Here is a 24,924-nt window from a genome sequence, read left to right as displayed (position 1 = left end):
CCTGGTCACCCTCATGACAGCTGCATTTTGTTGTTCCTACACCAGTGCTGCTGGTTGTCTCCAACCTGGTGTCTGCATTCCTGTTCCAGCCTGCTCCATCATTGTGTTTGCTATTCTTGCTGCGTTTCCTCAGCCTCTTCAACATCAACCCATCCTAGACTGCTGCGTTTGGCAGTTTATGCTGCCCTTGTTGCTAGTTGGAATACCTTGGCATTGAACTTTGGTGGTTTTTTCTGTTCAAGATCCATCAGAAGTATGACACTCCTTTAGCATCCCTCAACCTGATGATAGTGGCTGTTGGAGAGCTCTCTGCTCCTTGAGCATTCCCTGTATCACATATCTCTCCATACTCAGTTTTTAAATTGAGTTTATTTCTTCATTCCTTCACACATTCCTCATTTGTGTTTTTAAGAGCATTTGTTAGTTTGTTGTTTTTTCAGAAAACCCGAGTGTATCCCTCCATGGTATCAGAGGCGTTGCTCTTGTAAGAGTGATCTCCAGTATTATGAGCCCCGAGTTTTGCAAGGGCACACACACTAACTTATGATGTCTCAGCCTTCATCACCAAAACACTCACCTTAAAGCCCAAAACTTTACTAACAACTTTCCCCATCATTAAGAGGCTCTAAGGGACCTTCATCAATACGTCCATCCATCACTTTCTACTGCCATGGGTCCTCTCCATAGTCCTTCAGAAGGTCCATCTCGGCTGGGGCTACCAACTACCAAGGATGGTCAGTTCTCAGCTTAAGATCACTTGCATCTTGTACATTTAGGTGTAGATCCATTAGGTTCATTTACATCTTCTCCACTAGATTTAGCCTATTTCCCTACCGTAAGGTCATTAACATTACTTTTAGATAGGTTTAGTTCCTAAATTAGGTCTTAGCTCACATTATGCTTTTTTTCAAGTAAATTCCCATTGAAGGGGAGAAAGTGCGCAATGGAGTGCGAGATAGAGACGTGAGTAGTAGAGTTGAGAGTTAGAGAGAGTGGACGCAGAGATAGGTGTACCAGATTGTGATGGTACACAAAGAATGAAAGAATGTATTTATATGTTAGGGTACAATAAGAGTGTGTTCACACCCGTATGACTGTATACACGGAGATGAAGGGACTTTACACCCAACAACCTCCCACTTAAAGGCCCGAAGTAGTACCTTTAAGCTAACCAACTCCTACTAAATGAATGCAATACTCATGCTAAGCCTTTGCAAGACACTTAGTGAGAACATTTGCAGGGTTATCTTGGGTTTTCATCTTAGTCAGTGTGACAAGACCATCATCCAAGACCTGTCGAATGAAGTAGTACCGAACATCTATGTGTTTGGTACGTGCATAGAACATGGCATTCTTAGCCAGACATACTGCACTCTGGCTATCACAACCAAGCACTGGAGTATGTGAAGAAAGACCAAAAACCTTGACTAGACGGCCAAGCCAAATAGCTTCCTTAGAAGCTTCTGTGGCTGAAATATATTCAGCTTCTGTAGTACTTAGTGTCACAATTTTCTGCAATCTTGAACACCAAGAGATAGCCCCACAAGCCAAAGTAAAAACATACCCATTGGTAGATTTCCTAGTGTCAAGATCTCCTGCCATGTCCGAATCACAAAATCCTTGCAACTCTAGTGTACCCTTTCCATAGCATATACACTTTTCTTGTGTACCTTTCAAGTATCTGAAGATACATTTCATTGCTTCTCAATGTGGCTTGCCAGGGTTAGACATGAATCTACTAACAACTCCCACTGCATGAGCAATTTCAGGGCGAGTTACAACCATGGTATACATCAAAGATCCACAAGCTGATGCATAAGGTATACCCTTCATGGCACTAGCAGTTGCATCCTCCTTAGGGCAATCAGCTTTGCTAAGCTTTGTATGTGGCGGTAAAGGCACACCAAGAGGCTTAGCATCAGCCATATTAAACCTGTCAAGTACTTTGCTGATGTACTTGTCTTGTGAGAGAAAGAACAAACGCTGCCCTCTGTCTCTTTTAATGTACATGCCCAAATGTGTTCAGCTGTCCCCAAATCTTTCATGGAGAAGGCTGAACTCAGCTGCCTTTTAAGAGCATTCAAAGTACTCTTATGCTGTCCTGCAATCAGCATGTCATCCACATATAAAACCAGTACAATAAGGCTTCCATCATCAGCCTTTTTAGTGTACAAGCAGTGATCTGCATGACTACATTTAAATCCATGGCTAAGCATAAAGGTATCGCATTTTTTGTACCATTGTCTAGGCTTGTTGCAACCCATATAAGCTGCGTTTCAACTTACAAACTAAATGCTCTTTTCCTGGAATAGCAAATCCTTCTGGCTGCTTCATGTATAGCTCTTCATCCAAGTCACATGAAGAAAAGCAGTCTTCACATCCATCTGATCCAACTCTAAATCCAAGGATGCAATGAGAGCAAACAAAACACGAAGCATAGTCATCTTCACCACTGGTAAAAAGACCTCCTGGAAGTCTATGCCTTCCTTCTGTGTATAGCCCTTAGCAACCAGCTGTGCCTTGTACTTGGGCTTCCCATCAATACATTTCACTTTGTAAACCCATTTATTAGGAATAGCTTTCCTATCCTTGGGCAAAGGTACAACCTCCCATGTGTTATTTGTATATAGAGACTTCCATCTCTTCCTTCATAGCAAGCTTCCACTTTCTCTTGTTTTCACATGATTGTGTCTCTTCAAATGTCAGAGGCTCACCCTCATCAGTCAACAGAATGCAATCCAAAGATGGCTGAAACCTCTGTGGTTGCCTTCTGACACGTTTAGACCTTCTTATCCAATGATTTGTATTATCAGGCAGTGGGCCTACATCCTGAGGAATGTGCACACCATCAGCAGGTGGCTGATTTTCAGCATTTTCTAGTTGCTATAATCTGTTTTCAGCATGTTCTTCTTTTGTCCTATTTCATCTTGTGCATCTACGTGCTGTCCATGATCTTTTGACTATAGCACAATAGGTTGCTGCTCATTTTCAGCATTAAAAGGGACAGAACTTTCAGCTAATGGCCGGCTATTCATGCTGAAATTTGACCTTCTTCTGTCAAGATCACCACGTGTAGCATTTTTCAGCAACTTTGCCTCATTAAATACTACGTCTGAGCTGCATACTATCTTCCTGCCCTGAGGAAGCCAAACTCTATAACCCATCTCTCCCTCATCTCCATATCCCCCATGAAGATGCCCTTGATGTATTTCATGTCTATTTTGGTTTTTTGTTCTATAGGTACATGCACAAAGGCATTACAACCAAAGACATGTAAATGGTCATATGAAGTAGGTTTGCCAGACCAAACCTCTTCAGGAATGCTATTTTCCAATGCATGATCGGGAGAGCGATTGCATACATGAACTGTAGTTTTAAGAGCCTCTCCCCAAAACTGTTGCAAGAGATTAGTTGTGGACAGCATGCATCTTACTCTCTCACTAAGTGTGCGATTATATCTTTCAGCTATGCCATTTGATGCAAGATTATAAGGGGCTGTCAACTCCCTCTTAATGCCATGTATCTCACAAAACTTGTTATTCATTTGAGACATACTCACCCCCATTATCTGTTCTTATGGCTTTCAACTTAAGCCCTTTCTATGTGGTAACAAAAGCATGAAACTTTTTAAAAGCATCCAACACTTCCTTTTTGCTCTTAAGTACATACACCCATGAATTTCTACTGAAATCATCAATGAAAGTAACAAAGTACCGTACACCCCCATACGAATTAACAAGCATAGTGCACACATCAGAGTGTACTAAGTCAAGAGCATTGGACTTCTTAATGACACTAGAGTAATAAGGAGACTTCACATGTTTTCCATATAAGCAATCATTACAAAATTCGAGACTAGAGCCTTTTACATCAAATCTCCCTAAAGAGGAGAGAACCTGAAGGCCTTTCATCATATGAACAAGTCTTTTGTGCCAAAACTTCATCTGTGAATGGACTTCAGCCACAGCCAAGAACTTGCCAGGTAATGCTTTACAATGCAAGTAATATAAAGTCCCCCTTTTGCTGCCTTTAATAATCAGCATAGAGCCCTTATGGACCTTCCAAGATCCACCACCAAAGGTAGCAAAATACCCTCTAGCATCAGGCTGCCCAACTAATTGTAGACTTTTCTTTATGCCAGGTACAAATCTGACATCCTACAAGATCAGCTCTTGGCCAGCCCCAAATTTTATCGGTCCAATGTTGAGAAATTTTACTGAAATGAGCAAAATTTCACTAAATTTGGCGAAATCCCCAATTTAAATGCGCACAATGTTTGCAAATTCTGACGCAGATGTTTTAATTATGCATAAACAACACTAAATCTGGAAAAGCCCCAAATTTCTGGGCGTAAATCTGCACAAATCTGAGCACTGTGCAAGCGCGGGCGAACCCCTGTCAGTGAGCAAGGGGCCTGCTTGCAAAAATTAATGAAAAACTGACGAAAATTGCTGATAATGTGATGAAACAGTAGCCGTTGATCAGTCGTTGACCAATTGTCTGTTTTGTGTGTCTGTCACCTAAGGAATCTGCCTGTGCTTGTCCTCGTGAGTTGTTGCCTACTGTTCGTGACTGCGCATGCTGAAAGTGGCGAAAACTGCTGGAAGTGGCGAAAACTACTGCGCTGACCAGAATCAGCTGTCGCCTGCTAAAACGAGCTTGCACGTGCTGTTGCATGGCTAGGAACTGTCGATTGTTTGTCTTGGCCACACATGTGTGTCAAAACAGTGACGACCTGACCTGTATTGGCCTGCAAAGGCTGCGCATGACTTGTCTGGTGACAATCTGAGTAAAAACGAGCCTGAAGCACTGTCGCCTGTCTCACGCATGCTCTTGCGCTTAACCAGTAGAGATGACGGCTTGCTGATTTCTCGTGAGCAAAGCGTTGGCGATGTCTTGCACGGGGTTCAAGAAGCGTGGCACACCTTATCCGCAGCTCTGATACCAGTTTGAAGGGGAGAAAGTGCACAATGGAGTGCGAGAGATAGGTGTACCAGATTGTGATGGTACACAAAGAATGAAAGAATGTATTAATATGTTAGGGTACAATAAGAGTGTGTTCACACCCCTATGACTATATACACGGAGACGAAGGGACTTTACACCCAACACCCATTTGCTATATGGTGCGTTCTTATTGGAAATACCACTCACACACTTTGCATCTTATATGTTGGGGCATCCTATTTATGCACACTACACCAAACACATGGATTTTGTTCCCATGCCTTTGTGTCCCCTTTCATCTCTCACTTGGTCACTCAATTTGCACAAATTCCAATACTCAAGTCGGCTTATTAATCTACTTGGCAACTACCCCCATTAATCATTACTCGTGCTTTTTATGTTGCTTCTACTAGATCCAATGCGCAAGGTATTCCTGTTTATGGTGGGAACTTTGGAGCCATTCCCCAAGTGTACTCAATGCCTCCTTGTTATCCTATTCCTAACTCTCACATTCTTGCTTTTATGACCGAGAATGCATTTAGTGATAAGACTTCTTCAAACGGTTGAATTTTACCACTTAGTGGGATCTCATACAGGAGGCCCTAGAGCCCCAAGGACTTTGGGAGCTCATTCAAGCATTAGACCCACAACCTATCCTGCTCAGACCCACTCAAACAAAAAATCATAACAAATATCCATGATATGCAAGTTGATTATGGAGAATAGACATAGCAAAAGATACCTAGGGTACTCATGGTCAACCAGCCCTAACAATCATAACAGTTCAATAGTTCAATCATACACTTCAATCAAAGCACACGAAGATGGAAACAACAATGTAGAAAATGCAATTCATGAGCATGACAACTGACACACACAAACCCTCTCTAAAGCTCAACTATAATCAAAGTTACCACCATCCATAATAATCACATGGAAGAATGCATAGGTGGTAGCATAAACGACAAAAACATCAATGAAAAAGTCATAAGACTTGCAGGCAACTACACAAACGAAGTCAAAATAGCAGTGATTGTGTCAGAAGTGGATGCAACAATGGAAGCATAAATAGATGTTGAAATTACACTTGAACACAAGGATAAAAAAGAAAAACACAAAGGAACATTGCAAAGAAGAGAACTTAGAAGAATACTCGGGAAATGAAATCCAAACATGAGACAATCGCATACAACAGTGTGTCACAAGTTGTGTAGGCAATCAGCTCCCTCTCTCCAACAGAACCTGTAGGTGATAAATGACTAATTGAGTAGGGAGCCCAAAATAAATAGGACAAAACAATGCCATAAATGACAATAGGTCGGCCAGCAATAAATGCCCAAATAAGCATCATAAAGGCCACACTAAAATGCCTAAATGACCTAGTAATATCTAGCATGACCCAAACTCACACATGAGCTGACTAGATTACTAACACCCTCTCTTAGATCATGGATGATTTGATACAATACAATGATATAATGATAATGACTCATCATAGTCCATACACAACAAAGACCACTAGAATAGGATCATGGATACCCAAGCAATGGGTGATCAAGCCACCACCAAGGTGCCTCGGAAAGAACTTGAGTGTCAAAGTCAATCGTACTAGAACTTGAATATAGAGAAAAAACATAGCAGATCTTTGAGTCTATCATCAATGTCTCATAGTAGCATACATGATTATCTTGTCAAAAATGCCTTTGAACATACATGAACATGGATTCCTCACCTTTAACCAAGACCGCAAAAGTATCCCCTTATGTAAGCTCAGACCAATCCTGCTCTCTGTCAAATAACAGCCTGTCATGAACTTGGATGTCAATCCCAACTCCAGGATTTGAACCTACCAGACTTCAGTCGATGCGTCAAGGACATCCCTCTTTGGAACCTATGCACTTCTATACCTATATAGATGAGGCTCACTTGCCCCATCTCACCACCCTCTCACACTCCCTCTCTGGCACTGGAGAGTTCCAAGGCATGACTGCATCACCTATACTCGAAAGCATGAGGGGCTGCCAAGCCCTTTCCTTGGTCTGAAGAAGATGAACCTTCTGTACCCTGGCCTTGGCCTTGGCCGGAGTATTTAAGTCAAAATCAAAAGAGGTGCATGACTCGGAGGAGTCTGAATCTTGCTACTTCTTTTTCTCCTCCTTCTTCCTCGAAGCGGCTAACTATTTGTAATTCTTGTGCAAATGAGACTCACTTGCCCCATCTCACTACCCTCTCACACTCCCTCTCTGGCACTGAAGAGTTCCAAGGCATGACCACATCACCTATACTAGAAAGCAGGAGGGGCTGCCAAGCCCTTTCCTCGGTCTCAAGAAGATGAACCTTTTGTACCCTGGCCTTGGCCTTGGCCGGAGGATTTGAGTCAAAATCAAAAGAGGTGCATGACTCAGAGGAGGAGTCTGTATCTTGCTACTTCTTTTTCTCCTCCTCCTTCCTCGAAGCCGTTAACTATTTGTAATTCTTGTGCAAATGTCCCTTCTTAGCATAGTGATAGCATTGGGCCTTTGAGTTTTTCTTCCTATCACCCCTCTTTGAAGGTGTAAAGGCCTCACTGGATCCACCAGATTGCGATGGAAGCCTCCCTTGTAACCACAAACGTATCATACTCGAGCAACATCGAGGATATTTATAGAAAATAGATGAGTGTTGATGACATCTGAGCCCTCAAAGCATTGGCTACTCCATCAAACTCCAGAGGGAGCTTGTAGAGCACATTCCCCACAAGATGAGCCTTTGGAAGAGCGGATTGCATGTGTCGAAGCTGATCCTGTACTTGTGCGACACAAAGTAAGAAAGATTGAATAGTGTCCTTCACCTTGAGTTTCATCTACTAGAGCTGTCCATAAAGAGTGATAGCACACATAGGTGAAGGAGCCTCGTACAACATTTGAAGCTTCACCCAAATCGCTGGAGAGGTCCTATAGGAGATGACCGAACTTTAGGGATGCAGCAAAGAAGAGCAATATATGCATGGGCGTCATTAGTATCCCATGTGAGCATAACTTCTTCATAATTGTTCTCATCAAAATCAGCTGGAAGAGGAGTAGAATGCTTAAAACACTCACAAGCTATTGACACAATGTACCGTAACTGCTTTTGTGCAAACCATGGTTTCATAATAGCACTCCAGGTTAGGTAATCAAGGCTATGTAATTTGTCATCAATGGAATGAGGGAGAGCTATCTAGAGAGGATGTGGAGAGAAAATAAAGGAACGAAGAGAAGGAGAGAGATAGTACGACCAAACCAACAATACATATTCCACTAAACAAAGTTCACACATAGTGTCACAAGCTGATCACAGAAACCAACTGCAAAAAGAGAGAGAAGAGATGAAGTACAGCCAACGAACATTGTACAGAGCCAGAGAATGCTGTCACCCAGCCTACAAAGGCATTGAATACAGTAAATGCAGCAGTCGTACAGCAAAACACAAAGTTATCAACAATAAAATAATGTAGAACTGAGAATGCAGCCTGTTGGATAAAAAATGCAGCCTGCAAAAGGCTCTAAACAGGGCGATGGGCAATAGGCAGCTGTTGTTAGGCTGTAAACAGTGTGCAGCAGTCAGGGAAAGTCAACGATCAGCAAGGGCAGACCTATAATCAACAGAACATAGCACTAGGTGCATAGATCCTAAAGTTAGATAGCATGTGAGAAGTGGATGCAGCAATGGAAGCATAAACAGGTGCTGAAATAGACTGCCAAACACAGCGACAAAAGAGAAAAACACAAAGGAACATTCAAAGAAGAGAACTCAAAAGAATTCTCAAGAAATGGAATCCATATACCAAACACGAGATAGTCGTGTACAATAGTGAGTCATTGGCTGCCTAGGCAATGGGACAAGCTCCCTCTCTCCAACAGAACCTGAGGTGATAAATGACTAACTGAGGAGGGAGCGAATAAATAGGGCAAAAATTTCCATAAATGGCAGCAGGGCAACCAACATTTAATGCTGGTTGGCCAGCAGTAAATGCCCAAATAAGTATCATAAAGGCCACAATAAAATGCCTAAATAACCTAATAAGGTCCAGCATGACCCAAACTTACACATGAGCTGACTAGAGTACTAACATAGTGACCTCATCATGCATGGTAGAAATGCAATGTCGATGGCTGTTTCAAACACGTAGGTGACTGCAGAGGAAGCAAAACAAAGAGAGCTGGCACTCAAGCAAAGTAGCTGAAGTACATACCATGCATTAGAAGCAGAAAATGCAGGGTATGTAGCTCATCCAAGCAATGAGAAGAGTCACCAAGCTGAAAACAGAGCACTCATCAGATCACTCAGCTTAAAATGCACCATGGACAGCAGGTCACGCAGCTGGAGTGATGACATTAGCAGCGAAACACAAGGAATGACAGCCCTTTTGTAGTAGACTAAGTAGAAGATCTAAGACAGCAAGAATCTGAGCACATAGCACCAAAACCAACAACATTGGTCATTTGATACCGTGTGAGAATGAGCAACAAAATTGGAACAATCACAACAGTTGAACACTAACAAGAATAAATAGTGAAAGAGACAACACAAGAACTCAAAAAATGAACAAATAGACAATTGAATCCATAACACAAGACATGAGATGTATTCTATAACTCCAGACAAATAGACTAGCCCCAAGTAAGTTATCTAACTACCAAAAAGGGGCCCAATAACAAGCCTAACAAGAGCCCAACACCCACAAAATGTACATTGCTAAAAGGTGGTAGTGGTGGTGGGGCTTGTTGGCCTCATCTATATCTAGGTGTGGTGGATCTTGAGCATGGATGAGTCCATGATGGGATGGTTGACAAACGAGTTGGTGATTGCTCCTAGTTTATTGTCACGTGGGAGACCCCTTCAGCAAGATGGCTAAACACAAGGAATCCGTGTTCATGGCATGCTTTTTGTGGAGCTGTTTGTGATAGGCAATGAGATTCGACTATTTCCACTTTCTATGGTCAACGCTAGAGAATGTGATCACCATTGACATTAGTATCTTTCCAAGGCACCTTAGTAGTGGCTTGATCACACACGAGTTCATTATCCATAGTTCTCTATACTGTCGCTGCCATATGTTATATGATGTTAGAGGTCTTTCACACTTCTCGACTATTGTTGTTCATTATCCATAGTTCTCTATACTTGTCACTGCCATATGTAATATGATGTTAGAGGTCTTTCACTCCACAACCCTAATTCTTTTGTGGGAGAATCCTATAAACACGCACTCTCTCTACTAGTAGCCCCCATCCTAAGGAATCTCCTCTCTGATGAAGGGTCCAATCCATGTCTAAGAAGTGTCTAGGTAATCCTCCGCTCTAGGGGCACCATTTTCCAAATACTCACCATCATCTCTCTAGCCCTTCTAATGTTGCAAAGCCTCTATTTTTGTGATTGACCCAAAATCTCAATAAGAATAAATCACTCTCGTAGTGTAGAAGCTATCTGTAGGGAGAACCTCCCCCAAGGGAATATCCTCTCTCTAATGGTGTGGTCTCTCTCCATCTTGAGTATTTGGTTGAAAGAAAAGTGGCTGCCTCAACTTTTCTTCAACAACAGCTAGGCCAATCTAGTGAAGACTTGTAGATATTGACCTCTAAGCCCCATCTAGTGAAGACTTGTAGATATTGACCTCTAAGCCCCAGATAATAGCTACATCAAATCTGACCTCAAAACCATTCCCTAGTCCAGTAGCACGAATGTGTTGAAATACCCAATGGATGCTAGCTTGCCATAATCCTTCATCAACCGGAACTACAGTTTCTAATCTCCATAGTAATAACTTCTTCCACACCTCCTTGCCTACAAGAAGGCCTCTCACAATGAGATTGACCATCAGCACTTAGTTTTGACCATCTAGGTCAATAATCCTGAAAGCACCACTGGACCTGAGCTCAATAATAACATCTCATGCTACTTTAGCTCTTGTCGGGCTTCCATGTAATCAAATGAAATTCTTAACGAGGTGCCTTAGCTGGCCAATACATGACCTAGAGAAGGCTCAACAAGAGGTAATATGCCACACGGTGGCAAGTAGCACCTAGTTAAAGACTACCATCCTACCTACTAGAGATCATCTCATTGTGCTCCAGTACATAGAGATTTTGCCTTATGTTCAAGGGTAGGGGTGACAACTACTACTCCAAGGTGAAATGAATACCAACCAAGGCATCTCATTAAAGTGCCACATGAGGAACCAAATTGAAATGCTCATGTGGCCTCCAATTTGGCTATTGAGAGTTACAAATCCAAAATCCATAGGATTTGTGCCAATTGATAAGAAACCGTGAGGCTCTACAAAAACCTCCATCGAAGCCACAAAGGCCTTGAAGTTCTCTTCAACCCATCCAAGAAGACTGCTGTGTCATCTGCAAACTCAGAGAACCTGCTCTGATGAAGATGGCAGCAATGCAGGGTGATCGGAACCATAATGCAGATCTCACCAAAGTTGGAATGATGTCAGCAATTTGGGAAGGGGATCGAGGCTGTGTGACTGCTGGAAAGGCCTGCTGAAGGCAAAACACAAGAGTTGGTGCCCGAAGAAGGCTCTAAACTACAAAACACAGATCTGGAGAAGTAGCTGACAGCAGGACGAGTGTTGAGGGATGCTGGGTGGCCTGTCAACAACTGAAGGAAGGTATCGGCAGCAGTAGAAAGACCACCAGGCGGCAGATTGGCTGCCTCACACATGCAGAACAGGAAACACAGGTATATTCAAACGACCTCCCAGACTGCTGGACAGAGCTGAAGATGATGTGAAATCACGTCGCTATGATGGAGAGGTGCAACGATCAGTGAGGCAGCATGATGTAGATGATGTCCACCATGAGGGAGCACCTCAAACTCGTCACCTATTGAAGGAAACACGTGGGCAGCTGATGAAGAGGGAGAGGTGCTATGTTTGTGGATTCCCACGATGTAAAGATTTTGTCCAAAATGCTACATTACCAAACAAAACCTGTTTGGGTGGGGTGAATAAGGTCTAACATAAGAAGAGATAGTCTTGAGACCAATCAGTTTAGCTAGGATCTTATATGCTAATCCTAGCGAAGTGATTGGTCTCCACTAAGTAATCTCCAATCTATCTCCGTTGACTTTTAGGACGAGGTGAATAAATCCTCAGATTGCCTCTCTAGCACATCTCTTGAAGCCATGATATCCTAAATTGTTGCAAGGAGTCGTGTGCTGACCAAGTCCTAGTAGCTCAAAAGAAAGGCCATGTCCAATCCATCCCCCCCTTGACACTTCACTAAGGGCAAGGCTTATAAAGCCACCGCAAGGTCCTCAAATAAAGAAGGGGCCATCAAGTGCCTACTCATACTCTCTATGATCACCCATCTTTTCCAAATAGTCTCTCTCTCAACTTGGGGATCTAGTCATGGAGCCCCTACAGGGCAGTGTAATAGTCAACAACTACTAGCCCAACCTCTTGGGCCCCATGGGCTAGAGATCCATCTACTCTCTTGAGTAACTTGACACCTTGTTTGGAGTGTCTAGGACTTTGCCCAACTTCTTGGGGCTTCTATGGAGAGACCCTATCATAAGGATATGAAATTTTATTGCTTTGCTTAGCGTTTGATTAAGAGTTAATCAAATGTGCAAATGTGAAGTGCATATGTGATATGCAAGGTTGTGTAAGTTAGTTATTTCACAATGATGGGCCAATGACCTAAAGAAGTTAGTGGGGTGTCAAAGACAAAAGTTGTAACAAATTATGTTAGTTCAAGTACTAGGTGGTACCTTAGTGATATATTTTGGCTTAAAATATTTTATTAGTCTATTAATATCAATGGTAACATTATGAACTAGGCATTAATTAATTAATTAATGCCAATTCAAGGACTAATAAATGCTCAAGATTACTTGGATGACAAATTGGCCTAGCCACTTCAATTGTTGGCTGCTAGTATAGTTATTTTTTGAGCAATAAATAAGGATTAAAATTCTGAAAATTAAATTAATTGAGCTGAAAATTGCTGAAAAATGCATTTGGAAGGTTTCCACTTCGCAAAACTTGCCCATGCAAGTGAGGGAAAGGCTGTTAGAGGCTGGTGGAGCATTATTCCAACATTGTAGAGGTTGGGAGAGAATGAGAGAGAGCTGCTGCTGCAATTTTCCAGTCGTTGTTGGTTAGCCCAACCATTGGAGGTTGTCAAAGAGCTTCCCTTGGCTGATCAGGAGTCCATTGGTGGCAGCAATAGTTGACAGCCCATGTGGATTTTCTACAAGCAAGTGACAACAATTTTGGGGCCCACAAGGGCAAGTAACTTCGTGTGGGGCTCCTATTGATGGTGGGCTGCAGGAAATCAGCCATTCACAGCAGGGCAAAATTAAATTTCAGCCAATTTTGGTGATGAAACTCTAAATCTTCTCCCTCTCTAGCTTCCTCTCTATTCTCTCAGCCAATTCACACCTTTCCTTAAGAGATCTTAGCCAAATTCGGTCCTAGGAGGGTACAGTTGAAGAATTTCTGTTGTTAAACCATAATTTACAGCAAAAATTACTAGGCACCTTGGGAAGAGTGCTCAGAAACTGGGGCCTACTACTTGAAATTCAACAACTGAAATTTGGGGAGTTTAGAGAATTTTAAGAGGCAGCCAGTCAACATTAAGTTTGGCGCAAAATTTGTCTTCCAAGTTGCAAATTTAAAGCCAATCACCAAACAAAACAAGGAGCAATTTGGTTTGAAGGCTTGCTAGTTGCTATGGAAAGCAAGATGTATTGAAGATTGAAAGAGATCACACTAGTTCATTGTGCTTCAACCTTTTGCAATACAAGTTAAAGAAATACCGCAAGGGGCACTAGTTTTGGGACCAACCAAGTGTCCAATGTCCAAGATTGATTGGTAACATTTGCATTTTCAGTTTACGTGAATTTTATGCTTGCTGTAATTAGTGCATTTTCAGTTTATGTGAATTTTATGATTGCCGTAATTAGTGCTTAATTAGGTTATTAACCACCCTTGCTGAGAAGGAAGGTTGGCTTTAGACCCCTCTACTTTCCAGAGTCCTTTAATACCTTTTTCCTTGCAAGTGTTGATAAGGAAGCCCTTGCATGGTACTTGTGTGCTAATCTAGCCTCTATCATAGCATCTATCTCTACTTTGGCGGCATGCATGCTCTCAGCCATGCACGTGCAACATGGCTGCTTCTCCTCCATTCTGTGAAGTGCTACAAAAGAAGGTTTGGCAAGCCTCTCTCTCCAAGGGTCCCTTTCTCTTCCTGATCTCCTCTTTGAAGAAAAAATTTATCCCTCACAGGCTCCAATCCAAGTCCTAGCTGCCTTGCTAATTGAAAGAGCCTAGTCCCCAAGTCATGGTAATGGCCTCTTTGAGATCCTGATTGTAATACAAGTGAATAGGGACTCTGATATTGGTAGCAGCTTCCCTAACTCCATTCAAAAGAACCAACTGCACCAATGCATGATCTAATAAAGTGGCCTTGGGAACAACCCCAACTAAGCCTCCTCTATTGCACACCTATTCATCCACATAGAACCTATCAATCAAGGAGAATTCACAATCCCAAATGCCCTCTCTCTCCTAGAGAAATGAAGGAATCCAACTATTCTACCAAACTCTACCATAAACCAGGGCTCTATCCCTAATGTGGAATTCAAAATTCTTCCCATGTAGCCCGCTTTCCCCCTCCCCTAATAATGTTGATGCATTTGCCCCTTCTATCCTCCACCATGAGCAACTTGAGGCAGAGACTAAATAAGGGTGGTCCAAAATTGTCTCCTCTCCTGCTCACCATCAAGGGCATAGATGACCAGTAGTCCAATGAGTACCTCATCTACCCTCGTGAACATAGATAGGGCCCTCCCTGAGACTAGGATGCACCAATCTTGGATATTATGTAACCAGAACCCGCTCACACAAATACAAGCCCTTGCTTGAACTCTAAGATGCCCATAGTAAGAGCCTAGTAGGTGAAACTCCTCCTTGGCAACAACTTCCCACTCTGAGAGCTGGTGCTCTTGTGGCAAATCCTCTCTTCTAAGATTTGGTGCTCTTGTAGCTTAAGAAAATCAACTAACCCTCCAAGCAATGCTCTATGAAGATCCTCCCTCATGAGGCTCCGTCCTTGGTGAAACAATCATTCACCAAAGCCCTGAATGCCCCATCATAGAATCCTCATGAGAAGCATCTAAGTCTCTCCAACCAATGTGGCTCCACAACCCATTCTTGGCTCTTCTACTGCTTAATATAAACTATCATGTCTCCTCATTACAATCTCTACAACTCCATGAAGAGAGGGGGGAATGAGTGGAGTCAAGGGCATCATCTGAATCTGCATCCATCTCCTCCTCACTCCCTCCCTGCACTTGGTGGTGGGTAGTCGAGATCTATGAATCCTCCTCTCTCGTCTTGAGAAGAATGCCTCCCCTTAGTTGAGGTTCTAGGGACCAAAGAAATCAACATATCATTGAATGCCCCGTTAGGGGGTCATGAATTTTTAATTTAATGCTCTTGGGATAATTAAGTTGTGCACATGGGTTTTGCACACATGCCAGATTAAGTTGAATTTCAGTCACGATGAGACAGAACCCTAGCTTGCTCTTGAACAAGTGTCTTTCTTGTGGAAGGGTTTTTTCAAAATTTTGACATTCGATAGACATGTATTCTAAAATTTGCATTTCTAGCTAATAGAATAGTATTTGAGAAAAAAATAAAATAACTATGATATTTATATAAGCCATCTTGTTGGTTTTTCGTGTCCATTAATTTATAAAAATTAAATACCGACATGATATGATGATAGAATATTTAAAACTTAGTACAACATATGAGTAATTATTTAAGCATTTAAAAAATTATAATGCTATCACCAAAAATAAAATTGCAATGCTAGGTTGAGGCTAAAGCTCAATCAATTAAGATAGTCTAGAAAGGCAACAAGATAGCTCTACAATCATCCATAGTCTCAAATGAAATAGCAATACAATCAAAGCACATCATTATATACTTTCTTATATCAACTCTGTTGCTACCACATTAACATTGCGATGAGCTTTTAATCCATCCCACGTTGCATAGATGGCATCCCAATCAACATATGTAGGGTCCTTAGCACCATTGTATGAAAGGAACGTGAATTGATTCAAGCTCTCGAGTGAGAATCTATTGCGATCATTGGACTTGATATGATTCATTTTGGAGAAACCTCTCTCACAATCAACTGTGCTTGCAACAATGACCAAGCATGCATGCCATAACTACCCTTCCATGACAAGGTTTGTAAATCATGCCCTTCTCTAGGAAGGGAATTTTTTTTTACTTGCCCTTCGATAACAAGGTTTTAAAAATATTTGACTTCTTTTGAAGGTCAAAATGCCTCTAGAAGGGCTCTACAACCCTTTAAAAAACCCTGGTGGGGGACGTTGGCAAAGTTGTGGTGGACACGACCATGTGTGTACTTGGGACAGATACATTGAATAGACCCCTGTGAATGAATTTTGGTGTTCTGGGGTTCGAGAATTAAATCATTTAATGTCTTGGACCAAGGTTTCTAAAAGTTTCAACACTTTTAGGTTCAAATAGATTAGGAATTTAAATTGAGGCTGGATAGTGGCCAAAACTCGGGTATGGCCAAGTATTTTTTAATTTGTTGAAATTGAGTTCTAGAGGCTGAGTTTGCATGGGCAGGTTTGCCGCAATGGCAATCAACCATGATTAGCGCCATGCAAAGGCTGAAAAGGGGTTGGAGAGGGAAGTTTTGGAGGCAAAGACAGTAGCTGAAGGTCAATCAGCAACAAGCAACCTGATCTGTGCACTCATCTAGGGCAGAAACAGCAGCAGGGCCCTAATTTGCTGCAGATGACAGAAGTTATTCACTGATTTCCTGCAGATGACAGCTCCTGATGCTCCAAACTGGGCAGACAACTGCTATTAAGTGACTGCTGTTTGGGCACTTTCAGGTTTCAGCTCATCTATTTTCATGAGGGAAATCTAGCCCAAAGTTGGTGAAGTACTGAAATTTCATTTAATTTGTTTTGAGTGCAAGACAAATTACAAGCAAATTGTTGAAATTGCTCTCAGCTGCCACAAAATTCAGCAAGCATGTCTTCAAGCAATGAAGAATCTCGTAAGAATGATGCCTCATTGTTTCAGGAATTAGATGACAATGGAAATAATGCATTGCCAGACCATGGAATGGACCTTCAGCATGGGCAACAAGTAATGCAACATTGTTCATGAAGTTGGAAGTTCAATGCCCCAAAATGCTGAAAATCAGCAAGAAAAAGAGGATTTGGTTGCCCAACTCAAGATGTTAGTCTTCATGTGATACCAAGAAACATGGTGATAGTAGATGAAGATGATAATGAAGGACCCCAGGTGAAAGAGCAAGGTAGAAGTCGCTGCCATGTTAGCATCAAGAAAGATGTTGCATGATCCGCCTCAAGAGGGGAAGCCTCCATGCTAGTAGAAGAGCAAATTTCCTAAGAAGATGAAACCACGAAAGGAATGGTGCACATCCCATGTCTCTAGTCTAGGAAAGACCAATGCAAACCTACATGTTGGCTCTGCATTGAAATACTAAACGATGAGCTTTTTTTGCATTTTTACCAAATGCTGGTCGGCCATATTTTGGCCCTAGATTTTAGGTGGGTTAGATCTGGGGATATTTTGCTATTTATAGCCTCCCCCACTCAGTTGGTAGATCATTCATCTCATCTTCCTTCTTCCCTAGCAGGTGCACACTCTGACTCCATCGTCTTCCTCCATCTCCGGTGCTACTATCATCATTAGCCTGATATGGTGCCCTCACCGACGTTGTGGGCTGTGTGTAAGGACTGATTAGTCTCCTTTCGCTTTTTTGTTTATATAGTATTCTTTCTTGTTCAGTACAGAGTTCATTCTTCTTTCCTTGCGGTTTCTCTCTCTGTTCCTTTGTCTTTATGTTTCTGTTCCTTTTCATTACGCACTCTCACAGCAATTTGCTATGGTTTCTTAGGTGGGAGACCTTGGGCCTTGGTATGGCAATCCTCGCTCACATGGCCCAATCTCTGACAACATATACAAAATCAAATTTTCTTAGGGAGTTGGTGGTAGATGGGGTTTGGTTCTTTGCTTCGGTCAGAGAAAGGGGTATCACCCTTATTTTGACTTGCCTTTGCATCTTCTAAGTTCTTGCCAGTGCTGGTTTTCCCTTGCGAAGAAGAGACAACCAGACCTCTCTTTGAATAGAGTGTGTGGAGGACTTCTTGTGGACTTGATCGTGTAACCTTGTGTAATGCAAGAATTGACACTCGAACTCGTAGAAGATCTCGGCAATTGGGGCAATGAGATAATGTGTTGAATGAAATGGAAGTATTTTTTAGGGAACTTGTTAAAAAAGAATGTAATTTGACCATCATCTTACTTTGATAATGTGTTGAATGAAATGGAAGTATTTTTTAGGGAACTTGTTAAAAAAGAATGTAATTTGACCATCATCTTACTTTGGTGAGCCAATAGTGACAAACTCAGTAAAGAACCACGGATATTCGACCAACTTGACTTTTAGACCATTCCTTCCTTAATGGAAAACTACTGAAACTCAAAAATGAGATTGATATGCCTTCCACATATCCACAAGGGAGCGCTTCTTTTTACCTTGGGATAGTTGTGATGGGCATCCCCTCCCCCCTGAACACTCACCTCATCATCTATGGCCCTCTCAGGTGGAGGGATTTCCATCCTCTGGTGTGCCATCACACACTCCATGGGTCACTTCTATGCAAGGATTTCCATCTTCCACTCGTGTTTCTATCTCTCATCCATGGGCTACTCACGTGGTCACCGTGCCCATGCCTAATCAGCCTATTTCTACCTTTGGATCCATTGTGGGGCATTTTGGCATTAATTCCCAAGTGTACTCCACTCCACCACCCTACCCATCGTATCCCCCGTACCCACGTTATCCTTCTTATAGTACTACTACTTTGGTTGCAACAACCAAGAATGAATTCAAAGATAAGACTTATTTTAATGGGTCGAACTTTATGCAACAAATGCTTGAATCTAAAGAACTTTGGGACCTCATCTTTGGTCTAGAGCCTATGCTAGACCCTCAATTAGCTCCCCCTAATCACATTCATCAATGGAGAGCCCACAATGCCACAACCAATGTTGAGCTTGTATAGGGGTTGCTTCTTAAGTTCCACTCTTATTTTCAGCATTTTTAATTTGCATTTGAGTGTTGGAGTCATCTCATTGACCGCTATGTGGTGAAAGATTGCACTTGGCAACATCAGATACTTGCCCTTCCCAAGGGGGGCATGCCCATAGATTCGCAAAGGTCGGTGTGCACCAACTCCAGCAGTAAGAGCATTAGCTTTGATACCATGTGAATGAATGCTAGGGTTTGCACTGATGAAACACGAAATGTATGACCATGACTAAAACACAAAGACTCATAGTGACATGCAAAACTCAAACCCTAAACGCAAAACACGACACTCAAAGCGCAAAAGCATAAACACAGACAAAAAAGAAGAGAACTCTGAACTGAATGAATCAATGCAGTAAATGAATGTAAGAGTGTACAGATTGCTCAAGGGTAGAGCAATGAGTGTCAAAGTGTGACGTCCACCAAAGACAATCCCCAATGTTTTAACCAGCAGTCGAAGCTTTCAAAGTATAGAGAAAATGAAAATGCTAATCACTAGAGGCTGTGGAGCACCAGGCGACAACAGAGGTGATGGAAGACAATGTAGGCAGCAACCTAGACTGCAAAACATAGTTGTGGACAAAGTCATTGGAGAGGGAAACCTGATACTAGGTGTTGGGGCAGCAAACGCAAGCAAAAATAGGTGCTAGAGGAGCTGGCCATGGTTGGCAGGACACCAAACACAATAGATGGAAGTCACCAAGCAGCAAGGCAGTAGCCGGAGGGCAATCGTCAGGTGCTGGGAGGGTTGATGGAGAGGTGGCATTTGTCGCTAAGGTTGGAGAGCCATTGAGTGGAAGGTTGATGGTTGAATTCTACACTTGGAAGTGACAAACGTGCACATAAGAATATGAATGAATGGTGGGCAGCCTATCTATTTATAGACATCGAAGGATCCTCCCAGATAAAGGTTTTATATGTGGGACACAGAAACTCTCTAGAACCACTCCCTGTTTAATTTTGGGGCTATTTAAAGAGCTAATCAGTGGGTAATGAAGTTTTAGCTCAACACTTCCTAATGATAATTTGGCACCTAAGGGCAAAGAAAAAGATTTTAGAAATGGCGGCAAAGCTATTAAATTGACAATTTCGGTAGTACTCAAGATAACTTGAAAGCAACGACTTCCATTTAGGAGTATGATGCAACTTACTCGGGGGATAAACTTCACTAAGTCATCAAAAGTGTGAAAGGCCACAACTTTCCTCAAGGGTAATGCTTTGCACTATCATGCACTTGGGTTTAGTTCAAGCAAGTATTTGCTCCAACTTGATTGACAAGCACTTTTGAGGTGGATGTCATGACCATGTGGTGGTACAAATTGTATACTTCACAATGTACTACTTTGGAAGAGGACATAAAAGAAATTTCAAGAAGCATTGTTGCCAGTCATTTCTTATATATCTATGCCTCTTTCTAAGTGAATTGAGAAGTATTGTTGCGGTTTAGGAAATTAGACATTTTTGCACAAAGACAATGGTAGGTAGTATCTCTCTGTTGATAGAGACAGCATGTATAGTAGATGCTTTGTTGTGTGGAAAGACTACCGGCTTTAAGAATTCTAAGGGGAATTCATAAGAAAAGACAGCAAGGTTGATTCTAAAAAGAGGAGGAATGGGTCAAAAAAACCACGGTATGCATTTCCGCAGTTCAAAACTTGGAGAGGTGATGCTGAACCCAAAGAATTGTTCACTGCAAATAAATGCTTTGTATGTGAATAAGAAGGGCATAAGGCAAGGGATTGTGTTGACACACAACAATCTGAAAATTCTAAGGATATGGCTGATTCTAAGGGCAGAAGCCCTAGAATTGGTTTCCAGGAACATTAGAGGTAAAGTTTCCAAGTGCTAATTGCTGAAATTTAAGAATTATTCACCTATGGATGCAAATGGGTGGAGAAGGGTGACATGCTAGATCATGCTCAAATGTTGCACCTTTCCTTTGATGCATACCAATTAGAGTTAATATTGAATTAGGCTCACCAGAGAAAAGGTTCCAAAGTACTGCATGGTACTCAAGGGGGAGATAGCACCTCCTATAGGGTGGACTAGTTTGGGTATGTAGTGGTCTATGATGTACTTTGGTATCATTTAAGGTACTACATGCTGATAGTATTTTTGCTTGGAGGGTCACTATTTTTGTGTTTTAGTCACTATGGTATGGTATGCAAATGTGTATAGATTGTACCATGGCTTTGAAACTATACATTTGCATGGGTAGCATGAGATCCATGAGATGTGTATGTGATGTACATTTGCATAGGACACATAAGGTGTATTAATGGGCTACAAGAGATGCATGAAACACGTCTTGGATTGAGGTATCGTTTATGCTAGGTGTTTGCATTACTTTGTCTTAGACTAGTCAAAACACCTTTGGGTCTTAGGCATGTTAGTTTACTGCCTTTGGTTTTGTCGGTAGTTAGGATTCATATGTGTGGATTGTAACTTGAATTTAGTGCCTGAATTTTAGCACGTAGAAGGCATAAGCATGGTTAAACAATAGCTATAGATGTTTAATTGTGATGCTGCATATATTTCCAATGGTAATTGACACCTTTGTCGCACTGCAACACAATCCAAGGTGAATGCAAAATTCAAGGGGAAGGTTTGTCATAGGGCTGTGAATTTTTGACTTAGTGCTCTTGGGATAATTAAGTTGTGCATGTGTTGTGCACATGTGAAATTAAGTTGAATGTATGTCACAATGACACACGACCGTAGCTTAGGCAATGGGCATTTGTAGAGATTATGGCGGATAGGTGCCAGTGGGTACCTGGGAAAGATCTTGGTTAGAGACATTGAATATCCCCTTATGAATGACTTTTGGTGTCATGGAAGATGGTGCTAGAGAATCAGATTATTCAATTCTTGGACTGAGGTTTCTAAAAGCTTTAAAATTTTCAAGCTCAAAAAGGTAAGGAATTAATAATTGAGGCTGAGTTTGCATGGGCCGGTTGCCACATGGCAATCAGCCATGCAAGGCTGGAAAGGGCCTGAAGGGGGCATTTCTAGAGGCAGCCACAGCAGCTGAAGGTCAATCAGCAATAGACGACCTGATCAATATAGTCACTATTGCCATCTCACGTGGCTGAGGAAGTTGTCCCTCAATCTTGGCCGATGGCCTAGGAGAGGGGGGGCTTAAGCACACGTGTCTTTGCCGACAATGCCCATGGCACAGCCGCTGATACGTCTCTATAGGCAATAAGCATGGGATCCCTTGTAACTGTCATCTCTCTAGGTGTGTTGCACCTGTCCCAATCTTTCTCGTCTTTGTCTCCAGAATGGTTGGGTAGCTCGATCCCTCTGACGTGTCCTACAATAGTTTGTTACAAGATGGCCCACAATTTTACAGGCGAAACACAGCCCTGGGAGGCAAGCGTACTGCACGAGGGGATCCAGATGGCTTAAGGAGGAGAGTCTAGTGAAGAAGTGGTGACCAAAAACCTAAAAGATGGGCGCTAAGAGTCCCCCCATGTAAGCGGCTTTGCAAAGGTCCTATATCTTTGAATAATGCACCTAATGATCTATCAATCTAGGCGATGTGTGATAAGAAAAACTCGTAAGGCCAACAAGATGAACTATGATAGCTATGCCATCCCCAAGCATGGAGGTATCCTTGCCCTCCATCCACCTAGGAGGCAATTGTCATTTGAGCATCCAACGGGCTGGTGGCAAGCACCACCTCACACTACTCTGATATGCTAAAGCTGACGCTGAAACACGCCTTCCCTAGGGAGGTTACTTTCACAAACCTCGCAGGCCGCATGTGAGAGCCGCCTATAATCAATCTTTCAATAGGTGTACCGGTGGTCTGCCACCAAAACCAACTAGCATGCTACAGATAACGCCTCCAAGGCCGCCACTCTATCTCCGGATCGAACTTGATAAGTGGGATAGTATTGGCCATAAAAGCTATGGAGGCTCCATTGAAGTCCCTTGAGGTAGAAGAGGGACCAGCAATTGCCTCATGAGTCAAGTTTTCTCCTTGCTATTGTGTGCGGGTTTCTATGTTTCTAAGTCTTCTATGCTTTGTTTCTATGTTTCTAAGTCTTCTATGCTTTGTTGGTCTTGTGCCACCTCTTGTGAGGGAGTGAGGAGGAAAGGCCAGAGACCATCACACGTGAAAAAATGCTGCTAAAGCGGAGGGATAGAAGCCATTACTAGTGTGGGAGGCCGGCAAGAGATGGCTAGTTTTCTTCTTGCTATTGTGTGCGGGTTTCTATGTTTCTAAGTATTCTATGCTTTGTTGGTCTTGTGCCACCACTTGTGAGGGAGTGAGGAGGAAAGGCCAGAGACCATCACGTAAAACAATGCTGCTAAGGCGGAGGCATAGAAGCCATTACTAGTGCGGGAGGCCGGCAAGAGATGGCTAGGCAGATAGACACTAGAGGGAGATGACTAGTTAGGCATGCATATAGGGGGTGTTAAGCGAAAAAAAGATACATTACACATCAAATCTTCATTAGCTCATTAAAACAGCCCCAAAACTCAAAGATTACCAAAGTTGCTATGTCCCATAAACCAAAGCTCTAATTTCAAGAGGATCTACATCTATAAATAGGAGGCTGCCCTACCAATCAGTTCATCCCTTTTTTGTGGTTATCACTCCTTTGCAGGTTCCAGCCATCAGCCCACATCATTTAGTGGATGTCCAGCCCTCACGACTACTGCCATGTCCCCCTCAGTTGGTGCCTACCTTGCTGCTTCCTCTGATTGCTGCAACAGGCTGCCTTGCTGTCCAACATCCTAGGCAACAATCTCCAGCCTATGTTTGGCTGCTGCACATGCCACCGAGCAGCTAACTAGTCTGTGCTAGCTATCGTCTAGCTTCACACTGCTGCAGGTGCCCAATTATGCACTCTTCTAGGTAGCACATTGCTGTGTTTAGCAGTTCCAACCCTCTAGACGCTAAGATTTGGTTTCCGGCCTCCTGCACCTTCCACATTCAGCTCTGACTTGTGGTCATTGACCTTGGGATCCTTTTCCAGTGGGCATTACTCTCAAACTACTCCCATTGCTCCACCTTTGAGCATTCTCTACATCCTTACATTCATTTACAGCATTGATTCATTCCTTCAGAGTTCTCTCTCTTCTTTGTTTGTGTTTTATGTTTTTGCATTTATTGCAATCTTGTTTGAGTTCTTGTGTCTTAGTCGTGTTCATACATTTTGTGTTTTCTCAGTGCAAACCCTAGCATCACTTCACATGGTATTAGAGCTGGTGCTCTTTTAAAGAGTATCATGTTGTTATCATGGAGAGCTTGGTTTGTGTGAGATACACGTGAAACATGTAACTAATCCACGATGTCTTAGACTCCTTTCTTTTGGGATCCCACAATGCCTTATCAGGCTTCTCTATCTTTGGAGGCGTTAAGGGGGCGGTATTATGGACTCAATGAGGAAGACATTACATCTTCAATTTCTTCTTGTTGGCTAGATGTAGAGCTCATGACAAAAGACGAGTTCAACGAAGTCTTGCACATCAAAGATTCTTGCTACACTTCTAGGAGCCTTGCGCATCAAATAGGATCAGTGGGTGAGGCTAGCCACCTCTCCTCTCAGGGAGGACATATTGCAATTTGCATTCAAGATGACTGGTGACCCATCTTCTTCATCATAGCCAAGCCCGTCAAGTTCGTATAACCCTTTTGAGTTGTATGAATCGTAAACCCTTTTGAGTTGTATGAATCAAAACCCTTTCCCTGCTTCTTTTGTTATGTAAGATCCTAATCATGAAAGGTTTGATTATGTAAACTTCAATCGAGGAGACTCTAGACGTAGACATACATCTACAAGTATACTTGGAATTGTATCCTCTGTTT

General features: G+C 42.4%; 1 protein-coding gene across 2 annotated transcripts in view; it reads left to right on the top strand.

Annotated features, from left to right (window-relative positions):
- The window catches only part of LOC148036109 (protein STRUBBELIG-RECEPTOR FAMILY 8-like), a 68,943-nt gene that overhangs the window by 4,990 nt on the left and 39,029 nt on the right, over positions 1-24,924 (top strand). The window lies entirely within an intron of this gene.

Source organism: Lygodium microphyllum, chromosome 5, assembly GCF_053477565.2.
Source record: "Lygodium microphyllum isolate KBCC chromosome 5, Lygodium_microphyllum_v1.1.10, whole genome shotgun sequence".
In the NCBI taxonomy this organism is placed as follows: Eukaryota; Viridiplantae; Streptophyta; class Polypodiopsida; order Schizaeales; family Lygodiaceae; genus Lygodium; species Lygodium microphyllum.
This window is presented reverse-complemented; position numbering and strand designations above follow the sequence as displayed.